The following is a 10,556-nucleotide window of genomic DNA, read 5'->3' as shown; positions in this document are numbered from 1 at the left end:
AGGCCCTTGAATCATGTTGATATCTGGATACCTCTTTTCTTTGCAACAGTATGGTGGTAGCCAGAGCCAGCAAACAGACCTGGAGTGAGGGTCGATTGGGGGAACAGATTCACACTGTATGTAGCCCAAACAATGTACCTACGGAACAGCTCAATTTCTATGCCAAGGATGAGACCTTATTGTCAGGTAGTTTTAAAAGCAGTACAGATGCACAAGATTCCTTGCCCTTCTATCTAAGCATATAATACTGCCATTTTAAAAAAAAAACCCTCCTTATTGATTTTCATTTTGCAATAAACATACTTACAAACTTAGATAGACTTGAGAAACTGTAAGCCAATAGCAACAGAAGGTATCACGGGGCTTATAAAATAGAGTGTTCACAGATATTGTTGTTGAACTAATAAAGAGGCAATTCAGAGTGTAATAAAGCATTGCAAACTTTGGCCATCAACTTCGGTCAGAAGTTTCCATGCATGAATCTTCGTGAGTGAATCGTGCCACATGATGACAGTAATGTTTTTCATCTGTGCATCTCAGTGCTTTAGAGGTGTCTAAACATTTTACTGACTGGAAAATTGTGGCACTATGCAACCAAGGGATTTGCCTAAGGAAACACAGATAATTTCTGATATAATTAGGGCTAGAAATAAGGTCTCCTGATACTCTTAGGTTAACCATTAGACCTATTATCTCTGATAGCCTAGTGTAGAGAAAATATCATGGCCGAACTGCTGCACCCTTTCTTCCTAAAAGAGCACTGCCACAGCCTAATCCCGTTCTGTGCCTATCTGGAGTATCTCTTTCAGTTCCTTCTCTGCAGGATCAAGGACAGAATGGAAATTGAGATCCTTACTTTTTTTCAAATCCTGCTTTTCTCCCCTCTATTGCAGTGCAAGCCAAAGAGAGCTCAGGCCAGTTTGAAGGCAAAAATATGTCAATCGCACTGAAAAGTCCACTCTGCTTTCCTGAACCCCAGGTAGTACAGGAGATTGCTGCCCCATTGCAGGAATGATGTGGCACATGGCACACAAAGAGGGTCCGGATTCTGCAAAAAAAAAAAGATACTGTCACCGGAACAGAAAACCCTACAGCCTTCACTAAAATATGAATCTGGTAGCCTTCAAGGACTGTACAAGACAAGTGGTTACCTCTGCCAGGAAGTGGCAGAAGCTGTTTTGGCAAGATGGGGGATATCAAGAAAGAAAATAATTAGCTGTCTAAAGGAAAGTAGTAAATATATTCTCACCTGAATGTTTATTTATTGTTCCAAATTTTTTCATGGCCATGACATTTACTGTCATTACTACCACCATCACTTAATTTTGCCTGTGTCCAGCGTGCTGGCACACTTGGCAATTTGATGCATAGACTGTGTTATGGCATGGTTGTGGGTGGTGTGAGCACTGTAGAGGGGAAGGTGTGACTGGGTCGTGTTCCTTTTTCAGTGCATATCACTTCTAGAGTGCTTTGCTTACAGCAGTAGGGTGATGCCCAGTGAAAGGTGGAATATGTTTAGGGGGCAAGAGAAGTGGCTGGGATGGATAAACACGGAATGCATTCACCATTGTGTGTTGATAATCTCTATTTGGCTTTATCTTTTTACATCCCTTTTATGCCCCCCCCTTACACCCACAGACATGGAAGGGCCTGACCCACTGCTGTTCCTGCTGGCCTTTTTGCTACACTTGACACTTCAGCCCTGCCAAGCACTTGCTACATTAAGCCTATGGGCATGCATGAATCATGAGCTACCTTGGCCATAATTCAGGGAACTGTGGCAGATGTCTGTCTTCTGGAAAAATGCCACAGCCACCCACAGCTCATAAAAGAATTAACCTTGGGAGATGCATGCAATTGCACTAGAGACATGTGCAGAGCATCTCCTCCGGCTATAATAATGTCCAGTGTCTCCTTGGGAGACACACCTTCTGGGAAGCACCTCTTTGTGGGCTCCTTATTGTAAGGGGTGCTTCAGGGGTGATCTAACCAATTTTCAGTGTTCACCATGGAATAGTAACATGCAGCATCATGACAATATGTTGTTGCTGCGTAGTGAGCTGCACACGCTGTGATTCACCATCCTTTAGCTTGGAAGTGAGGTGCCCCTTGAACATACCCTTCTCTTTTTGATGTTTCAGTGTTTGCTGTAGCTGCCTGCTTTTGCTGTAATGCTAACTGGGATGAACAGGCCAGAGATATTTTTCTGTCATTTTGGAATAGCCTGATCGGTAGCACTAAGAAGATCAAAATGACACAAGAAGACAGAGACTCTTGCTTTAAAGGAGTATTTCAAACGTGGGAACACAGAGAAGTCGAGAGATGTACTGTTGGGGAGGAGAGAGAAAAACGGAGAGAGAATTTGGCTTGGTAGAGCCAGGGAGACTGAGGGAAAGATCCAGGAGATTTGAGGGAAGACAGCGCTGTCGCCTCATCCTTGGACTGAAGAGCTCAATAGTGTAGGTAAGAAAAGGGAAGGAAAGATAAGTAATGGGAGGGGAGATGCAGAGGGATAGGATACAGATTTGGAGAAAAAGAGGAAGAAAAAAGTCTCTTAAAATAGCAAAGAATTCACAAAGTTTACGTTATATCATGGAATCAGGAGGATGATGCAGTTTTCACTTCTCCAGAATAAATAGCGTAATATATTTGGATCCTTCAAATACTGGGTGTTTAGGGGCCACTTGTGTGTGGCCAGAAAAGAAGGCAATGGTCATATCAGAATATGTCAACGGTACTAAAATATGCATGGTGAGAAAGCAAGCAAGCTGGCTTCTATATAGGGAACAGCTCTGCAGAAACTGTCTTCACACCGCTGTAGAGAACCACCAAGACCTCTGTTTGGGAATGCAAAGAGTCTGCTTTGTAAACCCAGGAACAGAGGCATGTTCTGATTTAGGGCTACTGCAGTTCTGCCTTGATGCTTACCACTTCCACCTCGAGGGGAAAAAAACAAGTGCCAGAATGATTTAAAGACAGAATATCAACCCACACTGCTGCAGGCCTGCTTTCCACATTTTCTTGCTTTTATAGTTTTAGCTTTTGTTCCAAGAGAAGGACTTCTGTGTGTGTGTGTGTTCCCTTCCAAAATTCTCACGCAAAATCAATGACTGAAATTCTTAAGAAAGATGTTGGTAGAGATTTTCAGAAGCTTGCGAAGTGTATTATCCCTCTTACCTTCTCCCCATCAAAAAGGCAGCACTTTGTAAGGAAAATTTGCTTGTGTAACTTGATTTTTTGTGTCACTTTTCTTTCTATCATTTGCATTCCAGGCAAATGCAGAAGGGTGAAGACAATCTAGAATATGAGGCACAGCTCTTCAGAATCAGAAGACCTTTGTTCAGCCCCTCCTGTGCTACAAATGTCTTGTTTAATGTTAGGAATATGGCTTCATGTGCCCCATATCTCAGTTTCCTAACTGTAATGTGGGAATTACACTTCTTGTCTCAGAAGTGATGGGAAGATAAATCTGTTAAAGGCTGTGAGATGCTCAAACACTATGATTTGGAGATGAACGTTAGACAATTATGCAAACAGAAGGCCCCCCATTTCCCTTTCCATGGATTTTATTCAGGCCCCTGTCTGAAAAAAAGTGTCCCATTTTCAGCCCCAAGGCAGGACATGAAAGTCCTGATTTCTGGGGGGGGCTTTAAACCAATGTGGAAGTTTAAGATCAAGGCTGTAGCATGACAGTAACAGAATTTTGCTTTATAGGGCAAAGAAGCACAAAAAAGTGCCAATGTCTTTATTTGAGAAACTCCTTGAGACATTTCTAAAACAGATTTTCTGTAAAATCTGTTGCATTCACAACTACAGAATGTTATGATCTAACACAAAAGTTTTTATAGCTACTCAAATATAATAGAGGAATCCCAGGCTCAGGCCTATAAAACCGTTTATAGAAGAGCCCCCCTTTACAGATTTCCTATGTATAATTCCTGCAAATCAGCAGCTATTTCTCTATCAATTGGGCATTTAAACATTATGCAGGAATGGTGGCAATGCTGTTCTGGATGCAGTAGTACCTATTTGATTAACGGATTATTATTTTTTGCCCTATAATTGAAACCTAATTAAAATACTGTTTGGGGGAAAAACTTGGAAACACATGGCTGAAGTTTAAATAATTACTGGTCAAATGTTTAGTTCCAGTGCAAAGAGGGTTTTTTTATAACATGCTTCTTTATTCTGTCTCGCAGCTATGTTGCAGCGCGCTCTTTGCTGTTTTACAAACTGTAACGTACAATGATGGTCATTACTATTCATAGATTCATAGAATTTAAGATTGTAAAGGACGATTAGATGATCTAATCCGACCTCCTGCTTAGCACAGGCCAGACATTTCATCCAGCTACCCCCGTATTGAGCCCAGTAACTTGTGTTTGACGAAATTGGATCTTCTGGAGAGACAACTACTCTCGATGTGAGGAATTCAAAAGGCAAATAATTCCTGAATAGTCCTTCCAGTATGTAATCATCCTTACAGTTAGAAAACCCACAATCCTGCACCTTGTTTCTAATTTGAATTTTCTGGCTTTAAATTCCGGCCATTGGTTCTTGTAATATTTTTCCACTAGATTAAGAAGCCCTTTAAAAACCCCTGTGTTCTTATGACAAAGTTACTTATATGATCTAATCAAATCACTTTTAGGTCTTCTTCTGAATTTAATAATAAGAAAAAACTATTTATTTTGTAGAAGCACTTGTAGGTGTCACAGAGCGAGACCCTGAAGAACTGACAGTTTTTAGGGCTCAGGTTTTAGTAAACTGTAGTTCAGTTCTTCTCTGTCAGATTTCTGGCATGTCCTTGGGAATGTCACTCAGCTCCTTTGTTTCTTGGGTGCTCACCTGCCCATGGGTAGGATAGTAATGCCATGAGTATATATGCCATGACATATTCCTCCAAAGAGTATATATGTTAACAACTGTAAAGTGCTGGGGGAACAATATTAGTGGCTGTGCTGAGCGCAGTAGAAGCACTTAACAAGGTGGCAATCCTAAATCATTGTCCAACTAAATGAAAAAAATACCATCTCCATATTAGATATGGGTCAAGGTTGAGTATCTCCTGTACTGAACTCTGAAACAAGTGCTGATTACTGTTGTGAAGTAACTGCGTTTTAAATTAAAGCAATAGTGAGGCATGACTACATTAGGTAACTGAGTGCAATGCTCTGTGACTTGATACAATGCTGACCTCAGCTGTTTCACCCTCACACCGTGCAGAAATATCGTTTGGATCCCAAAGATAAATGATTCAATGGCAGATGACTTGGACTTGAGTTAAACTGACTGACTGAATGCTCCTTTTTTTTTTTTTCTTGCTATACCAGACCTGTACTTTTCGCAGAAGTACAGATAAAAGCTGGAGGACAATACAGTTTTCAGCTGTCCAAGCTGTCTGCAAAGCAATTGTGGGACTATACCCAATGTTACATACTGGCCCATCAGCCCTTTGGCAATGAGGCTAGCTCTTTATAGAGCTGTAATGTTTACAGTCATGGACAGGGCTTTACGTTCCTGTACTGAAAGCCAAAAAACAAGCAAAAAAATTTGTTAAGTCAACAGGCAAATCCCAATTACACAGTTCCACAATTCCACAGTAGGTTTCTAGTCATGCCCAAGGCCTCTGTAAATGTGAGTATTATCCAGAACAATCTTGAGACTTGCCAGTTTGAGATGGAGTGTATGAACTTCATAGACTGTCTTGAAAACATACACAGTACAAAATGACAGTGTTGGAGGAATCCATTCCAGTTATGGACTCAGACCAGGCCTTTGCCTTGGCGTGACATGAGTTTGGGCAAAGAACCTGTATGTTTCTCCAAATACAACACTTCGTACGCTTTATGGTCTCTGTAATGTAAGGCCAGCACAGGCCCTGAAACATGCAGGTAAGTGCCCCTTGGAGACAGATGGGAAAGGATTTTGGAATAGTTTTTATTTTGTCCCTGTGCTGTTTCTCACTCCCATCCATGGTGGTATCCTCACGGCGCCTCTTTGCTCTTACTTGCAGGTTCTAATTTGCGCCAGCTCAAAAACTGCAAACATCCATGATGCTGTTTCCTCTCTCGTTGGCCTCCTTAGCACAACGTGGCTTTCCATGACTTGTGGTAAATGCAACAGTTTATATGTTTTATCAACGTTAAGTGCATTCTTTTCTCCTCTTTCTGAAACACTAACATCTGGCACCAAGCAACCCTATACATCATTGACTGAGGAGCTCGGGTTTAAGAACTCTGAATAAGAATAAACCTCTGAAGTCAGGATGTATATTAGCTATTATCATTTGCTCACTCTTAATTACCTCTTTCCCTTATTTGTCTCCCTTTAACGGTATGTCAACAACATTTTCTAACCTCTCACTCAGCAACTGATTTGTCAAGATTGTAGGTACACATTTGCTCCAGTTACAGGCGCGTGTTTAGCTGTGGGGGGCAAAACTGCACTAGCAATTACACAAGTGTGGATCTGGACTAATTCCATGAAAGTGCTTCAGGTTGGAACGGATATATTTGTTCTCCTGAACTACTTTTCATGTACCAAGCAGGGTGCTTGTGCCAGCCTGCCTAACGGTGAAGCCTGTGTCCTGGGACACTGACTCAGCTTCATGGGGGGATCCTGTGCAGAGCTGTGCTCCCCCCAGGCGTGCTGGGCTCTCCCCTACAGCTTCCCATCAGAAACACATAAGCAGTGGCGTTTCACTGTAAATTGCTAAGAGAGGAAAAGAAGTAGCCTCGCTATGTAATTCCTCTCAGTCACTCAGTCTGCACGGAGGGGATGTGCTTTGTGCCAGGCTGAGAGAGCTGGGGTTGTTCAGCCTGGAGAAGAGAAGGCTCCAGGGAGACCTCATAGCAGCCTTCCAATATCTGAAGGGAGCCTACAGGAGAGCTGGAGAGGAGCTCTTTGTCAGGAAGTGTAGCGATAGGACAGGGAGTAATGGTTTTAAATTGAAAGAGGGGAGATTTAGATTAGATACTAGGAAGAAATTCTTTACTGTGAGGGTGGTGAGGCACTGGAACAGGTTGCCCAGAGAAGCTGTGGATGCCCCATCCCTGGAAGTGTTTAAGGCCAGGCTGGATGGGGCTTTGAGCAACCTGCTCTAGTGGAGGTGTCCCTGCCCATGGCAGGGGGGTTGGAACTCGATGATCTTTAAGGTCCCTTCCAACTCTAACCATTCTATGATTCTATGATTGTGAGGACAGTGTGGATAGCTATCTCCCTTCTCACCGATGTTCTGCATGAAAGTAGAGGCAGGGGAAGGCTGAACTTGGTTTACCTGAAGGAGTATGGAAAGAAACCTGTCCATGCAGCAGTCATTGACTGCAAAAGCTCAAATTTTTCCGGTTGAAATGATTACTCAAGGGACAGTTAAACTCACACCTTCTGTAACATTCACCTGCATTTGCAAATTAATCAGCCATAACTTAGACAGCCTCCTCCTACATGGCTTCTCCACTAAAAGACGTGGGAGAACAGCAGTGGTGCTGCCTGTTTTGCTGCAACCCTGTCAGTATTTCAAATACTGTGCTGAATTTCACAGGGTCCTGTATAGATTACAGTGCTTTCACCCCAACCTTAGGCCAATTCACACTTGCTCTGAGAACCTACGCTGACATATGAAAAGCTGCTCTGGAGGCTATGGCTTGAATTCCATGTTCAAGCCGATGTTTGTGTGCCTTGGTGGGACTTGGTGCTGCTCAAAGAGGCCACAGTGCAGCAGCACCTGCTGCAGAAAACATGAAGGATAATGTCCATAGCAATGCTGTCTTCCCTGTCATTCTCAACAGTATCAGGTAGAAGTCCACTGATTTGCTTCCCTCCCTTTTAGGGCAGCATTCGTTTAGCAAATTGTTGGCGTAAGGTCTTCGTAACTCATAGTTTAATGCAGGTCCTGGATGTTCCTCTCTCCTGTGCAAAGCTTGGAAAATAATCTTACAGCATTTTTTAAGGTTGGTAGTAAAAGGAGCTCCTAATAAATTCATATACGTTTGTGCCCTGAGAAATGGGCTTTGGTTGTGAGGTGACGGGGTTAATCTAGCAGCACCCAGGTGTGAATCAACATTTTTTCTGCCATGTATCTGGGCTAATTCCATGATTTTGCCCTCTTACATTTAAGACTGTTTCCAAGCGTCTTGCTGCTAACTAACCTATCCATGTATGGATGCAGAGATCACAGCAACAAGTACCACATAATCAAAAGCATTCAAAATTACAAAGGAAAACAATCGCAACAAAACTAAAACAAAAATGTCCATTTCAGCAGTGCAGGACCGTTCTTTAAAAACAGGGACGTACCAGGCAAGGCTTTACTGTTAAGAAACCCAAACAGCAACATTTGAAAGTAATTACTTGACATCTAGAGGTCCGCTCCTACTGTAAGACTGCAAGGTCAAATTTTGCTCAGAAGGATATTGATATCTGGATTAAAAGGGAACAATTGTAAGGATTTTGGAGAGCCACGTCTCAAAGAAATAAATCACCCCCACCGTTGTGCATGCGTGGGGTTGCCGTGCCCGCAATGGAGTGTTGCTCTGTTCAGACACAACAGGCTGGAGCACCCGGTGCTGGGGCTGCTGCGTACACGGCGTGCATTTGGAATTGCAGAGCAGCCAGCTGCTGGGTGCCGGGCGTTTGGAAAAGCAGTTGATGGCTGTGGCGATACGCAGTTGTGTCCCTGAGCTTTTCTTACAGGACAGAGGATCGGATTGCATAATGCAGAAGAATCCCGAAATTATAAAGGATATCTGGCAACTGCGGTGTTGCCTGATAGACCCTGGGTATCCTGTCAGAATAGGAACCTGAAACCTGGACCCTGTGGGCCCGTATCTTGAGTTAAATTTTATCTGTTAGACAGATGCTAACCCAGGTCCTCTGGGAAAGAAAGTATGGATGTGACAACAGAATTTGTCTTTCAAGAGTTTGGAAAGCCAAATTCTACACAATGAAGAGTGTTTACTATCTGCTGCTGGCTCTGCCAGCAATGGACGAGCTGTTTATCATATTGTCGCTCTGTTTCCCATGTATACACTAGAGATTATCCACTTACCACTGCTGAAACACACTCGGAGGTTGTCAATTGGAAACTTCTATATGACAGGGCAGTAACTGAGATTTCAACTCTAACAGCCCGTGCAAACCTGACTTAAAGTATGTGCGGTAGGTGCAGTTGAAATACAGGACGCAAAACCAGACCATATCCTGAAGTGCGTGCCAAGAATAGCCAGAGTCTGCACGTGGTACAGGAGCTAGAGAGGGAATATTGAAGTATTTTTTAATATTTCTCAGAAGTATTAAGTTGACTGTGCGTATCTGTCTCTGTGTTGAACACATCGGATCTGTGTCTGATGGTTTTGCAAGTCCAGTTTTCCAGATTTGAGTGTGGGGTTTGCTGCTGACTTCCCACGAGTGGGGAAAACGATAGCGTTTCTCTACCTCATTAAAAAAAGGAATTGTCTCTGTGGACTGGCTGAAGCTGGAGTCAGCGCATCAAATCCTCATTGTTTTCATTTATGTATCAGTGCTCCTCACTGCATGAAATTTGTGATGTGGCTGGATGTGACCACATGAATTTAGGCAGCACTCTTGGTGATACCGGGGTGCTAGGAACCTGAGTCTGAGTCTGTGTCACTCCAAGATGTTTCCTTTTCCCATCAGAAACAAAAGGTGGAGGCAATTACACTCATCAGCAGAAGCAAACCAGGGCATGGAATGCTTCAGAGAAGCAGCCTCTCCCCGTCGAAATCCTCCTCCCTTTCCAAGCTGGAAGGCTTTTAAACCTCTGCGCTGGGATGCAAACTGCCGGGGGCTCCTGTCCTGCCGCTGCAGTGGGCAGGAGCATCAGGAAGGAGCATCTTTAAAGCGATGATGAATAGTTTGTGAGGCTCTTCCTCACAAGGACTGTGCAGGTACTGGCAATCTTGCCAATATGACACCTTTTCTGAAGTTAAAGGCGGCGAAGCGGTGCTGGTTACGAATTGCCTGGCCCGTGACTGTCCGTGTTGAGGCTATCTGGGGATGGAAGGTGGGGGAGCACGTGGACCCCGTCCCTGCCTCTCCTCTGCCAGCTGTCCCTGTGACTGGCCAGTGGTCAGTTTCAATGAAGCCGAGCAGCTTGGGTTTGGATTTAGAGAAGATGAAATTGCACTGCAGCTACCCACAAGACAGCGTTGCAAAACCCAGGCCTTTAAAAGTCTGGCTCAGAAACCCTGGTCATTTTGGGGCTGTGTTTATTAATTCTGTTATTGTGACTGTTTAGCCTGCCCTCTTACCGCGCTCACGAACGCTCCCCAAAGTCATAGCGTGTTTAAAAAAAAATAAAAAAAATACCCCCCCCCCCCCCCCCGTCATCGCTGCTGTTATTATTATTTAACGTAACTGGAGATTCCCATACGCCGGTCTGTCCCCGGGAGGTGGCCCGGGAGAAAAACGCGGTACCCGGCAAGCATGGCAGTGACAGCTCCGCGGGGGGGAAGGAGCCCACGAGGTCCCTCGCCCGTCGGGGCGGGGGGAGGACGACACACCGGGATGTCGCCTGCCTTTGCCCCCCGCACCCC

The sequence above is a fragment of the Numenius arquata genome, chromosome 8 (genome assembly GCF_964106895.1).
Source record: "Numenius arquata chromosome 8, bNumArq3.hap1.1, whole genome shotgun sequence".
NCBI classification, from domain to species: domain Eukaryota; kingdom Metazoa; phylum Chordata; class Aves; order Charadriiformes; family Scolopacidae; genus Numenius; species Numenius arquata.
The sequence above is the reverse complement of the archived record's forward strand: the minus strand, read 5'-3'. Positions refer to the sequence as shown.